We start from the raw sequence: 14938 nt of genomic DNA, 5'->3' as shown, positions 1-14938 counted from the left end.
ACGGGCACCTACAAGAATGCATGGATCATGCTATCCCCAAAAAAACCAAGACTCACTCCTCCAAGAAAAGGAAACCAGTCTGGTGGACCCCTGCCATAAACAAGCTATACAATAGAAGGAGGAAACTAGCAGAGAAAAGAGTAAAATCCCAAGAAGGGAAGACATCCCTGATCAGTATCAGCAAGAAACTACATTCCCTCATAAAATCATCCCAGGCTAGCTTCGAAAGAAAAATTGCCATGGACTCCAAAGATAACCACAAGGCATTCTTTAGCTATGTCAAGAATCTAAGTGGCAATTCTTAGATCTGCTCGGAGTCAGTGCAGAATGGCACAAAATACACTGAATCGACCAATATAGCCAACATCCTGGCAGACAGGTTCAGTGCAAACTTCACTTCCCTCTCACCCCCAAAAGGGCCCATAACTATACCAGAAGAATGTAGTGCCCCTGAAATCACAGACACTCAGGTTAAAACAGCCCTCTCCAAAGCCAAAAACACAACATCAATGGGACCGGATGGTGTTCCAGGTGGTGTCCTACACAAGCTCAAAGATGAACTAACCCCTCACCTAAACATACTGTTTAAACTCAGCCTCTCCACAGGCTACATGCCCACAGAGTGGTGCAGAGCAATGGTTAATCTGCTCCACAAAGGTGGAGCCACAACGGACCCCGGGAACTATCGCCCTTTAAGACTGACTAGCTTGGTTTGCAAAGCTATGGAGTGCATCATCATGGATCTCATTAACAGAGACATTGGGAACCTCCAAACACTGGACCCTACCCAGTTTGGCTTTGTTAAGGGCAGATTGTGCCACCTAAACCCGGTGGACTTCTTTGAGACAGTTACCAAGGCTACAGACGAGGGAAAATGTGGTCCACACAGCCTACCTAGACCTTGCAAAGGCCTTCAACACCATTCCCCACTCAGGTATTATAGACAAGCTCACCAGCCTGAACATAAACCCCTACATCATGAGATGGGTTGCAAACTGGCTCACGGACAGAACCCACATGGTAAGAGGTGCAGGAGCTAGGTCTGACTCTAAACCTGTTACAAGTGGTGTTCCCCAGGGCTCAGTCCTAGGACCCCTCCTGTTCAGCATATACTTCTCAGAGGTACAGATAAGCAGAGGAGGACTATGGCTGACCAAGTTCGCAGACAACTGCAAACTAGGGGCTATAATTGACTCTCCGGCCGACACAGACATCCTCCAAAAGGGTCTCATGGAGACAGATACCTGGTGTCAAAACCATGGCCTCAAACTAAATGCCAAAAAGTGCATAGTCATCCCCTTTGGAAAAAAACAAAGTACCCACAAACTACCACATAGGTGGTAGCCCCCTAAATATGGAAGACGAAATAAGGGATCTGGGGACCCAAGTAGATAATCACATTGCCAAAGTGGTTAGAAAATCCTTCTATGTGGCCTACCTAATCACAAAAGGGTTTGCATCCAAATCAAAAGATGTAATTGGGCTCCTCTATGCATCACTCATCAGACCCATCATAGAGTACAATGCCCCATTTCAGATGTACCTTACAAGACACCTGCAACAACTGGAAAGACCACAGAAGCACCTCACCAAGAGGATCACTGGCCTCAAGCAGATGCCCTATGCAGCTCGACTGAAGAAACTCCAGCTGTACTTGGTTGCATACCGCCTACTCAGAGGTGATCTCTGCCTGACATACAAGGCCATGTCTGACCCACAATTGATGGACATACTCCACCTAAAGAAAACCATATCCCCTCGAGCCACACACGCCGGGGATCTAAACTTCACCACAGCAATAAATAGGACATGCTGGAGGGATAGATTCCTGTCCCAGAGATTTCCCATGCTCTGGAACAAGATTCCAATCTACATTAGGCAGAGCTCCTCGTTAACCCTCTTCAAGAGAAACCTTGACGAGTGGATGGAAACAGAAAGTTTACCCCAGGGATCACTTCACTGGCTCTGATAGACAGAGGCACAGGGAACTAATCTAAGGGGGCAGCGAAAGCCAACACATTCCGGCTAGGCTTATAAATGCCTTCGGGCAGATAGCCAATACCTACCTAAGAACCTATGAACCTACAATAGGAAGAAATGTCCCAAATTGACAGCCACACTCACAAACTAAGATGCATGGTACATCCTGTGTTTCTACTAAGTTCTCTTTGGTTTTGTCTTATCTTTATTGCTCTCCCAGCAAGGAAAATACCTGAATGCTTTCAGAGAACACATCTCCTAGCCATTTTTTCAAGCCAATTTCTCTTTATCAGACTGTAGACAATTTCTCTTTATCACATTGTCTCCACGAAGACTGTAGTAGAACTACTACTTAGCATACATTTGTTCGAAATAAATCCCTATAATATTCAATATTCTTTTTCATTTACTTGCTTTCTCTTAAAATGTGTTACCAGATCAAGCTAAAGGTCTTAATCCAGTCACTCTCCCACGCAAGAATGAGAAAAAGCATATTAATTTTTATTTTGTCATGCTCTTTTATTCAGACTTTCCTTTTTTTTTTTTTCCTTTTTTACATTGCAGTGCCTACATTTCTTAAAACTGAACAATGAGAAAGAAGGGAAAGAGAGAAGAAGGGTGAAAGAAAAAAGGAAAAAGCACCTGTTTATAATAGTACCCCCATTACATTTAAAAATAACTGAGAAAACTTTACTTTATAGCATCCAAAGAAAATCATACACTATAAAAATAGCACTATTAAGAAAAAAATTGTTTTACTTACAGTTAACTTTCTCCCTCTTCTTCCCCACCCCTAAGTATTTTCAAACATTAATGACATGAAGTAGGGCATATGCTTTAGAGTCCCACACAAGTCCAAAAAAGTCCAATATTTCCAGATTTTCTTGTTCTGTCCTATTTCTGAAATATAATCATTGCTTTGTAATCCCACATTTGTCAATTTCCAAGTTACTTGTTTTATTCCTGTTCATCTCCTAAATCATATCTCTGCTTCATTTCCAATGTACTCTCGATTGTTCTAGTCAGCTCTCATGCTCCCTTCCTTCCTTCTCTCCAGCATTTTCCATTGAAACACTGGAAAAGGTTTCAATGGCACAGTTTCTCTGTGGTCATTAAGAATTTCCTTCTGTTTTACAGCTCACTTTTTCTCGGACACACTTTTGTACTTCTTCCTTAACATGTACTTCATCAAAAAATGATTTTGTCCCTCCAGGAAGAATGTTTTGAAGATTGCAGTTTGAATCTCACACCTGCTTCTAGACATTCCCTGAACAGTGGAGTAAATTTACTCTTCTTCTGCTTGATGTATGACTAATCATTCTCCACAAATACTCTGCTGTCTCCCATTTTTAGTAATTTGTCCTTCTACCACAGTTTTGTCAGAATCAACTCCTTCTGCTGGTAGGATTGCATCTTTACTATTAAAGGTCTAGGTTGCTTTTATCATAGCCGGATTTGGAGCATATACACAATTGCCCCTGCAACTAACAACTCTTGCTGTGGAATACCAGTCCAGTTGATTTATTTGTGCTTTCATAAAATTAATACAGTCTGTTTCAGCATCTCTGGTACAGCTGAAAATCTTAGGTTTTCTCTATGTGCTCTGTCCTCTAATTCTATTATTTTTTAAACATCTTTTCTTGAGCAGTCTCACATTCAGACAGCTTTTTCTTCATTATGACTGATTTTTGCAGTTTTATCACTTCATCTGAATATCTGTTTAGAGCTTCTTCCATCTTTCCATCCTTTTATTGTTTGAGTTGATATACTCAATCAGTGTTCTGTTTATTTCAACCAGGTCTGTGTACAGATGTCTTATACTTTCTTCTAGGTTACCTGAAGTCATGTCCAGAGGTTCTACTGCTTTTTACTGAACAGCTGCAGAACCTTTCCCAGTCAGTGTTTTTTATTCACCTTTTGTAGCTGATTTTCTTTCAGGTCCTCTGTATTTCTTTTTTCCTAGCATCCAGGCAGTGAATTACTAGCCAGTTACTGAAATTTACCCAGAAACACAAAAGTATGATGGCCTTCCCTGCTGAGTTTCTGTTTTTGCACTGGGAGAGCTAGACTTAAGCTATTACTTAATGTGCAGTCATCTTGAAAGTTCCCCATTATTTATGGCTTTGCCCAAATTTCTTGCTTTAAGAGGTTGAGAGGTATGAAAGAGACTTTGGATACCATTGTATCTTTGTTGTGTGGAGACTGGCCAGAGTATCACTAGAACCAAAGATGCCATGGGGCTCAGAATCCTGAGGTATTCCCCTCCCTTGCCAATTAAGGGGATGCTAACAGCCACAGAAAGCATTGCTAACCCCGGTCTATACTGGCTGCATGTGTAACACCAGAGGAATATGGAGAAAACTCTGGCACATATCTATGTTTAGATCTATTTTTCCTGTGGAAGAAAAGCTCTTTTCTCTTGGAAAAGGTTCTCTTCAAATCCCAGTATGCATAGCAGACCTCTCATCAAAAAGAGAGATTCCTGACACTTTGAAAAATAGTATGTATACATAAGTACGTAAGTTATCAATGAGCTATAACTGGAGCTAGCCACTTTGTAAACACTCTTGTGACAGTGGATATCCAAAAGGGTAAGGGAGGGAATGGATAATGTGATCATGACAAAAAAACCTTAAGAAACATCTGAAGTCTTAATGGATAGGCATGTGATAATAAGCATCTTTTAAATCTAAGATTACCAAAAAAATCTCAAATAAGGAAGAAGGGGTAAGAGATCGTGTTGTAGTCTTGAACTTGGGCACTGTCACAAAGTAGTTTATGAAAAAAGGTACATAACTGATCTCCAGGCATTTTCTTTCTTTGGCATCAGATGCATTCTTGAATAAAAATCTCTTCCCCACTGAAACAGGAACTATTTCTATTTCCAGGTTACATCTGGTGGATGTGGAATAATTCCATGAAAATGTGGGATCACTTCCCACTGCCATATGTACCCCTGCTAAATCAATCTCAGAACCCATGGGGACGGAGCCTAGATGGCCAACTGGTAACAGCTTTTTTCTTGAGCTCCACATCACTTACTATGAAACAGGAAAATTATTATTTAAAATTATATTATTTTGCTCTTTAAAGTTGTACAACTTGTTTTAGAACCTGTAATCTACTAGATCATCAACACTGGAGTGTTTTCTTAAAGAATTTCCTGTCAAAAGTGATGATTATTTATCTGAGCAGAGATGAACAACTCAAAATCCTCACATTCTGACTCCTCACTAAAAAAGAAATCCAGTCTATATCTACCACTCTCCAGAAATTATCCTTCAAGATGGACAGATTTACTGACAACTTTGAAAACTTAAAGATATACTGTCAACAACAAACTGATGTTTTGAAGGAGATCCTTCAGCAACAACAATCTAAAATTCTGGACATTGAAACTTCACTGAGTGATATAGATGGAAGTCTTAAGGAAGATGAATCCCACTGTGAATTCATTCTGCAACAAAATAACTGGCTGATAAACAAAACAGATGATGCTGAAAACAGAGAAAGTAGAACAAATATAAGAATCTTTGGTCTCCCTGAAAAAACAGAAGGAGAAGATATCACCTCTTTTCTAAATTTCTGGCTACCTGATTTTTTAGACTTAAAAGAAGGTTTGTCTTATGGGATTGAAAGAGCACATAGAGCCATTGGGAAACCTATTCCTTCTTCTCCTGATGCTTCCCCAAGATCCATAGTCGTGAAGCTCCTATCCTTCTTAGACAAAGAACTTATACTCAAAACAGCTTGGAGAAAAAGTCCCTTATCATTCAAAGGAAATCAAATAAGATTTCTTCATTCGGTAAGCGCTTTCATGGGAATAACTCCCACTTCTTCAGACCATTCAGTGAAATGCATTTCAAATCAATCCATATATATAAAGAAAACATAATTAGCACCAATCAAATCTTTGCTTTGATTGGTACTAATTATGTTTTCTTTATATATATATATATGGATTGGTTTGAAATGCATTTCACTGAATGATCTGAAGAAGTGGGAGTCATTCCCATGAAAGCGCTTACCGAATAAAGAACTCTGATTTTATAAACTGACGTCACTTCTGCATTGTTTATGATCCCTGAAGTTTTGTGTTGTTGTATGCTGCTATTTCCTTTGGGGTCATTTCACTCGAGCAACATTCCTATTTTTTTGTGTGTGAAATCAAATAAGGTTTGATAATGATTCCTCCACAAGAGTCTTGGAAATGAGGAAAAACGCATGGCCACTAGTAAGACTGTTAAAGCAAAGTAAAATCAAAGCACAACTTGTCTACCCAGCTAAAATCAAAATCTTTCATCAGAATGAAATGAGATCTTTCAATAATGTTGAAGAAGCTGTCTCTTTCATCCAAAACAACATCATTACAATCCCAGAAGGTATGGACTGGTCACCATCAACAACTCTTAAAAGATCATCTGAGAAAAATAATTAGATGGATGTAAAAAAAAAAAAAGAAGTTAAAGACTGGTTTTAAGAGTGCTGGATGTTCTAGTTCTTTCAAAGACCAAACTAAATCATAAAATGTCTTTGAACATCTAAAGAAGTATGTATCACTACTTTATTTGTCTGTGAATATTTCCTCATTTATCTTATTAGTGATATATATAAATTAAAATTAATATTATTTCTCTCAATCAGATATAATAGCTAAGAATGTTTAATATACATAGTCAGTTAGGTTCTGCACACACGCTTATCTCCTCTCCTAGACTTTAATTTCTTTCAACAAAGTTAAAAAGTTTTTTGTTTATTTATGAATCTGAAATGTTTACTGTTAGAACTTAGTTCTGTGTATAACTGACAAAACATATGTTCAACAAATTTTATTATAATATGTGACAAACTTGGTACAGACTTCTCTCCCCTTGTAAACATTTTTTTGTCAGCTTAGCGTTTTAGCATTCTAAGCTGACAGTTTACTGATACCCTTCATGGAATAATAATCTTGAGTGTTACTTTTTGAAAAGAGAAGCAGTTTCTTTCCCCTTAAATATACCCGCAATTGTTTAATCTGCTAGGCTTTCACTGCAGACCAATTGGTGTAGTGAGTTTCCTTTTTTTTTTTTGGTGCTTCGTGGGACTGGCATGTAGTCTACATTGGTTTGCCTGCTTTGTTGATTCAACAGAGAACAGTTTTTTGGACGATACATGACCTATTTGATAGATGATTTATTTCTGAAATTGCAGTGGGCTGGAGGTAATGCTAGACAGCACCTGAGTTAAACATTTGTATAGTACTTGGGCGGTGTTATGCTAATTAATGATGACCTCATTGCATGATCATCGAAAGCTCTTCAAACATCTGAAAGGATAGATAATTCAAATAAACAGTTTGGTTTCCCATATCACCACCACACACACTAACACCATGTTTCCTTGCCCATAATTGTTGCATTGTTTAGTTATTGGGAACATCCGAGTGTATAGAATAGAATCTATCAACAAACAGTTTGATTTTCTACAATCACCACCACTTGTAAATATACACATGAATGCCCATAATTGTAATATTGTTCAGTTATTGGGAACAGTAGAGTGAACTGGAAAGTTACTTTATGGGAAGCATCACTTAAAATACACTTTGTAGAAGTGAAATGATCTATTTGAGTTAGCTTTGCTGACTGGCTAACACATAGAGAATGCTTTTCTGAGTAAAAAGCAGTTTCCTTTCCTTCAAATATGCCTGCAAGTGCTTAATTCACTAAGCTTCATTCCATATGGGTAAAACTTGTTTGAATGCAGACTGAGTAGTGTGGCATGCTTCCTTTTTTTGATGTTTCGTGAGACCTGCGTGCTGGTCTGCATTGGTTTGCCTAATCTGTTAATCTAACAAAGAATAGTGTATTACATAATACATAACTTATGTAATAAATGATTATTAAAACTGTAACAAACTGGAAGCAATGTTAGTCATCTTAAAATTGTACATCTGTATTGTACTTGGTTTATTTGGAAACTTAAACTGTGATTTGTTAATGTTGACATCACTGCATGGTCATCAGAAGCTCTCTAAACATCAGAGCAGATAGAAAACACTAATTGAACACTTTTGGTTTCCCTTAATCATCACCACTTGCAATCATACATATTATTACCCTGTTCTCTTGTCCATAATTGTAGTGTTGTCTAGTTATTAGAAACAGTACAGTGATATGGGAAATTATTCTACAGGGAAGCACCATTTAAAAAGCACTTCACAGTAAGGGAAATGATCTAATTGAGTTAATTCTGCATCCCAGTTTGGTCTTATTGACATCATTTGTAGCTTTTTATTTTATAGTACACAATGATACTATCATCATTTTACTTTTATAATAAAAATGGAGTGAACTACAAGTTTTTTTTGGAAATAGTCACAGTTTTAACTTACAATATCTCTAGCATAAAGTTGCCTTGATAAAATTTTCCCTATTCATTGCCAGTCATGTAACTAATATTTGCTTTGTGAAGAATGCAATATATTTAAGTGACTCTCAATTCATCAGTATGTTCAAACTTATTACTGTCACTATAAATTTTCTTTAAGTGCTGATCTACTGTTTTACTGATTTATTTTAACTGATGCTAACATTGTTTATGTATTTATTAATTCTAATAGAAGTGCTTACATAATCAATTGTTTATTTGAATACCTCTCTTCTGACAAACCTTCTCATACAAATCCACTGTAAAGTTATTAATTATTTGACTCTGTAAAGATTCATAGAGTAATGAGCATGTGTTCTTTTTTCAATCAAACAGTGTTATTCATTTGTGAAGTCTAAATTGCACTGATTATAATCAAAAATTATATGTTATATCAATATATCGTTGTTCTCTCTTACCAATTAACTTATAGAATTTCCATAGAATACATACTCTGGAGCCTCAAGTTGGGCAATTTTGTTCAAATCTTTGAAATGATGGTTAATCTGACTGGATACCTTTGTTCTGTCAGATTAGGAATGGTTTTCATTCCATGTCAGTTAATGGGTTTACTGAAGTTTAATTACTTTTTAAAAAAATATTTCCTTTTTCAGGCCTCAACCTAATTTTAAATTATATTTTTAATGGGAATTAGCAATGTCATCAAAATATAACCTTTTCAAGAAGGCTGCACAAGATTTAAACAATATAAATGTGTGATACTATATCATTCTAGCATTCTTAACCATTGAGTAAATAAGATGGACTTGACCTTTCTTTCTCTAAATGTTAATGGCTTAAATAACCCAAGGAAAATATTTAATTTACTAAAATACTTTAAATTAAATAAAGCACAAGTAGTTTTTTTTACAAGAAACTCACTTTGATAGCTTTATTTGGAATCCAAATGAATACTTGAAACTGTCCAATTCTTTACACACTAAATAAACTAGAGGAGTCTTAACACTGTGGAAGAAAAACATTATCTCTCCTCAAATTAGTTACAATTATAAAGATAAGGAGGGTCTTTTATCAATTATAATAATAAAATTTAGTAACAAAATTTGGACATTAGTTAATGCTTATTGGTTTTCTGGAATTAGAGTAAAAATAATAAAAAAACACTTAGAACTTATCACTAAAAATAATAAGGGTAGTTTGATCCTAGGACGAGACTTTAATTGTTTACTTAATGATTCAGAAACCTCTAATAAAAGACATTTTTGTATTACCTCTATAAGGAGAAATCTTAAAAAATGGATAGATAACTTACAGCTATATGATTTATTTTATCTCAAAAATGATAACTCACTAGAATTCTTTCACTGTGATTTTAGATATAAGACTCAGACTAGAATTGATAAAAGTTTTTTATCCCAAGATCTAAAAACAGCAATATCAAACTTTACAATAACCCCGTGCCCTATATCTGATCATAAAGCACTCATTTTTAATCTTCAAATGGATTTTAATAAATTATCTTTCACTAAAAGAATTCCAGCCTACATTACTAAATTGAAACAGTTTAAACCTTGGTTAGACTCAGAAATAAAACGTTTCCTAGCTATAAACCTAACCAGTAAGGTAAATGTAGTAATCCTCTGGGAGTCCTTGAAAGCATATTTATATGGCAAAACTATTACATGGTTTAATAATAAAACAAAGGAATGGGAGTCTGAATTATCTAACATACAAAAACAAATTGCATTAATTAACAATGATAATACAAGAATTTTCTCGAATAAGAAAAAGGAAATTGAATCTTTAAATAAAAAGTATAACGACATCCTAACTCACAAAATTAATTTGACCCTAAAAAAGTTAAAACTAAATTATTTCTCTGCGTCTCCAAAATATATGCACAACTTAGCAATGAGAGTAAAAAGACATTCCATTGAAAATAATATTGTGAGTGTGATTCATGACAGGAGGAATAATAAAAAAGTTTCTGATATAAGTGATATTTTAGATGTCTTTAAATATCACTTCTCAGAACAGTACAAAAATAAAGATTTTCAACATAGAATTTCAGATCATGGCTTGGACATTTCCAAATTAAAAACCTATCAGAAAATTTAATTAATGATACTCAGAAACAAATTTCCATAAAGGAAATTAATGAAAAAATTAAAGAAAGCAAAAATAACAAAGCACCAGGCATAGATGGTATTAATGAAATATATAAGCTTCTACCATCCTCTGTTATATAAGTCCTACACAAGGCTCTGATTGAATCATACTTACAAGGTATAATTTCACCTTCATGGAGGTATTCATTAATTACCTCTATACAAAAAGAAAATAAGGATTCTTATCTCTGTAGTTAATATAGGCCAATTTCTCTGATTAATAATGATTATAAAATTTTAATGTCTATTTTAGTTAACAGATTTAAAAAATCACTAACACATTTCATCACTGAAGATCAAATGGGCTTTATCTATAATAGACATACTCAAGACAATATTCAAAGAATCCTAACCACCATAGATATCTTAAATAGAGATAATCAAGAAGCTCATATAATCACTCTCGATATTGAAAAAGCCTTTGACTCATTAAATTGGAATTTTCTTTTTAAAATTCTTGAATCATATAAGTTCCCTATCCAATTCATTACTTTTATAAACAATATTTATAATAATAATTTAGCCTATGTAAAATTAGGACCATTTATGTCTGAATCTATTGAAATTACTATAGGTACCAAACAAGGATGCCTAATGTCCCCAATTTTATTTGCATTAGCAATAGACCCTTTTTCATTGGCAATCCATTTTAATCCCAAAATTAAAAGCATTAATATATATAATCAATTTGACTCTAAGATAATGCTAATTGCAGATGATATCTTACTTACTTTAATAAACACAGAAGAATCCTTACAAGAATTAGACTTACTAGTTAAAAAAATTTACTGTATCTCAGGATTAAAAATTAGCAGTTCTAAATCTAACCACATACTACTAAATAAAAAAAAACTCAATGATAACACTAAATCGACTATAAATGAAATAATTGGGAAACAGGTCTCTTCTTTAAAATATTTAGGGATTGTACTATGTGAAAATATTGATTTAACTTTAAATACGAACTATAACAATATTGTGAATGTATTAAAAACTCTTACAGGGAAATGGATTAAATTACATTTAAAATTTGAAGATAGGCTACAATTGATTAAAATGATTCTGTTACCAAAAATAAATTACATTGCTTTATCATTCCTACATTACCTAGTAAAAGTCTTTTAAGAGAAATACATAAAATTCTCTTAAAAGTTTTATGGCATCCAAAAAAAAATAGAATAGCTTTATCAAATCATATTAGACCCTGGGAGCTTGCAGGAATAAATTTCCCAGATTTAGAATCCTATATTAAAGCTTCTAACCTTAAAACAATCTTAAATTGGATTGATCCAAAATTTTCTTCAACTTGGAAATCCCTACGCGCTACTACTATCCTAAATGAAAATAAATTAATAAAAAACTTACAACTAAATGAACTGAGCAACAAACTTTGGCATGCACTTTGTGTCAACTTACAGTATCATATTATTAAACCCACAAATCTAAACTATATAAACTATATTTACAATACTTTTAGAAGTTTTGTCAACAACAATATTGATATTAAACTATGGATACAGTTACTATTCCCCTTTAAAATTACAAAAAAAAACGTTTTTAATAATATCAGCACAGATACTCTTAGTAATTGGGAAATGAAACATTTTACATGCTGGTATCATTGCACAATGAACTTAGTTACCCTGGATGCACAAAATTTAATTAAAACATTTAATTGATCAAAATCAGATTGGTTAGCTCTCAACAACTTACTTCCATTTACTCAAGCTCTATGCAGAACTATAGAGAATTCTTCCTTTAAATCATTGCCCAAATTTATATTTCTTATACATGAAATACTACATGGAGAATTTAGCTGGAAGAATTTAATTTCAAAACTTTATAAAATCATTATTAACTATAAAAATATTCCTAATCAGAAATTATGGAATTTTATTACTAAAGATTATACATTGTCCCTAACCTCTGAGAATAAAACTAATCTTTTACATTCCATTAAATTAACCTCTAATTTACAAGTTTGGAAGATTTTTTTCCTGGAAATTCTTGCATAGAGTTTTCTATATTCCTAGTAAAATTGCTAAATTTAATCTTTCTAAGGACATGTTGGAGATGCTCTCTAAAATGCAAGGCTGGTTGGTCTCATATTTTTTAAGAATGCTCTCTCATTAAGAAATTTTGGAAAGAAATTGGTAATTTCCTTCAAGCTATTTTTACTGATTCCTTTGTATTATCAAAATCTTTCTTTTTTTCTGAATGTAAATGAATCTGTTACAATGAATAACAAAAATAAATATCTTCTCTGGACAATTTTGGCAGTAGCCAAAAAAATGCACTACAAGAAGATGGAAATCATCCTCCATTCCAACCTTCGAAGACTTCATGATTTTATTGGACAATAGCATTAATGGAAATAAAAGCTAAAGAACTAAGAATTTTTCCCAGAAAATGGACTAATAATCCTTGGGAGAAAGTTGTCTCTCTTATTAAGACAATGAATCCAGATGTACTTTCATATCTACTTAATCAAATTGGAAGCAAGAATTATTGGATATTGTATAACCTTCTTTATATGTTTATATTATTTTGCTATTCCCTTTTCTTTTGCTCTTGATGCCTTTGTACATTTTGTACATAGTTTATCATAATTTGCCATTTAAATTGTAAATTTTATTTTCTTTTTTCTTTATTATTGTAAAATTTAATAAAAAAGTTTGAGTAAAAAAAAAGAACCCATTTGTCTGAAACAGCCTGCTGCCAAACAGAGAAATGGAGATTCATAATTTCTGAAAGGGATAAGAGACTTCCAGGATGGAAGAGAGGACAAGGCCCCTTACATAGTCTTTCTGACTTATCTGACTGTCCTTTGTTCTGGGGGGGGGGGGGTCCTGCTTTATTTTAGAGAATGTCTTGTCTGCTTACCAGCATATTGCTGAGACCATGTGTTTCTGTTTCTTACCACAGATAGACAAGGGAACAAAAAAAAACTTGGAAAATTTAGAGAAGGAGGGATAAAAAAAAAATGTAAAGATTCCCTGTATCAGCTTAACCCTCTTACTACATTTGTGATAACCTTTGCAGGAGTAGGACCAAAATCTCTATCCAAAGGTGAATTTAAATCTCATTTTTACATCCTCTAGGAGGTTCTGGGAATGAAGCAAAGGAAACCTCCTCAATACAGTACCAGTGTCAGCCTCACTGGATGTAGTATCTATAGTCATAAATACAATTTAAATGAGTAGTGACCTGAAAAATACAAGAAACTAAACCATACAAAGCAGATTTTTCCTCACAGGAATTAACTCAGATAACACATTCAAGAAAACTCCAAAAAGTGAAAAACGGACTAGTTCAGCAATGGGGCTGTCAGATAACACATTCCTCATATTTTCACAATTATAAATATTAAATAAACTTTAACACATGAGCCTGACAATTCAAAATTCTAAAAATTAAAGTTGGAGAAGAAAACACTTTCCCCTAAACTTAAAAAAAATGTGTTACCATCCTTGCCATATGGGGAATGGTTAGATTTAAAATGTTTAGCAGCATCTGAATTAACTAAAGCTGTAAAGCTGTAGCCGCAGGGTCATGTTTAAGAAGAGTGTATAAAAACTTAAAAGACAGAGTAACTTTATACATTCTGTTTCCCTTTTTTAGGGGCAACAGGCTGAGTATCAGGAAAATTGCAGGCAGTGACACTCATTTCCTCCAGAGTTGACAGAAATGGGGAAATGAGTGAAGGTTCTGGGAAATTCCTTCTGTAACAGCTGAAACTACTTCTGGGGAACTGAGAAACCTAAGTGTTCTCCCATTACACTTACACATTTTGGAAATAGTCTATGAGAAAGAAAATCATTGATAGAGAGATTCAGGCAACATGCTGTCCTCTGAGTCTGAATCAGAATTCTGAGGGGAAAAACTGTATCTGTTCCATCACATTTCTCTCTGGATTTAATTTCTTGAATCTCTTCAGGAAAAGAGGAATCCCTTTTTCTCTTACCAGGAACCACCTAAACAAAGTCAATAGATTGTACAAGACCCTGAGCCAGACTAAATAAACTACTCCTGTTCAGTGAAACTGGAGCAGGAGAAGCTATAGGTTTAGTTTTCTGTTGTTCCTTTTTTACAGGATATTAAGGCAAATACATATTAAGGGCAACAATAGCTTAATCAGGGATGGGCACAACATTCTGGTTAAAGTAGGGGCATCTTCTCTGCCCCTTCTTGCAACACCAACAAAAGTGGCTCTCCCTTGCCCACTAAGGGAACCCCAACAGTGGCACATAACATTGCTAACTCCCAATCCACAGTGGCTGTATTTCCCACACCAGAGGGATCAGAGGAAAAAGGATAGTGATCTGAGGAACCAGTTTGGCCACAGCAGAGTCTCTCACCTGTGTCTGAGACGAATTACCAGCCTGCAGTGGTGGCAAAAGCTGCTTAGTTAACTTTTG

The 14938-nt window shown here is 34.6% G+C and overlaps 1 protein-coding gene across 2 annotated transcripts in view; it reads right to left on the bottom strand.

The window, feature by feature from the left end:
- The window catches only part of LRRC20 (leucine rich repeat containing 20), a 1971882-nt gene that overhangs the window by 1630045 nt on the left and 326899 nt on the right, over nucleotides 1-14938 (bottom strand). The window lies entirely within an intron of this gene.

This window comes from Protopterus annectens, chromosome 14.part0 (assembly GCF_019279795.1).
Source record: "Protopterus annectens isolate FY-2018-M chromosome 14.part0, PAN1.0, whole genome shotgun sequence".
NCBI classification, from domain to species: domain Eukaryota; kingdom Metazoa; phylum Chordata; order Ceratodontiformes; family Protopteridae; genus Protopterus; species Protopterus annectens.
Note: the sequence above shows the minus strand (reverse complement) of the source record. Positions and strands in the feature narration are given on the sequence as shown.